Raw genomic sequence first — 546 nt, 5'->3', positions numbered from 1 at the left:
GACTAATAAGTTTTGCAAACATTATTATATTAGGTATCCGCTTGAGATGATAAGTTTATACTCACAACCAGTGTGAGTCAATAGATATAGAAAAAGTATTAGTAAAGGTTGGCTGTAAATATATCTTATAAAAAAAAACATTTCATTATTATTCTTTGTGTTTACAATTTCCAAAGTTAATTAAATTCTTAAACCTGTGAGGCTCCAAATTTATAGTTCCATTAAGTTTTTTTTTAATTAACATCGAGGGGCCATCCGGAATAGATAAATCAGACAAGAGGTTATACGAGTTTTTAGAAACAATGATAAGCTTCATAGCACGAAATTAACCAATTTCTATAATACATATTAAGAAAAAGAACAATTTCATTTTAGTTGAGACTTATAGAATATTCACGAATGCAGGCTTTTTCAAATTGTAAGCATGACCTCTCAAACAGCACTAATCATCCCTTCATTATATTTGTTTGCCCTCCTATCCAAAACTGTGTTAACACAGAATGTTAGCAAGTATACTATCAGTGTCGTGCCGAATTTACCATGAGT

The sequence above is a fragment of the Papilio polytes genome, unplaced genomic scaffold (assembly GCF_000836215.1).
Source record: "Papilio polytes unplaced genomic scaffold, Ppol_1.0 DF824180.1, whole genome shotgun sequence".
In the NCBI taxonomy this organism is placed as follows: domain Eukaryota; kingdom Metazoa; phylum Arthropoda; class Insecta; order Lepidoptera; family Papilionidae; genus Papilio; species Papilio polytes.
Note: the sequence above shows the minus strand (reverse complement) of the source record.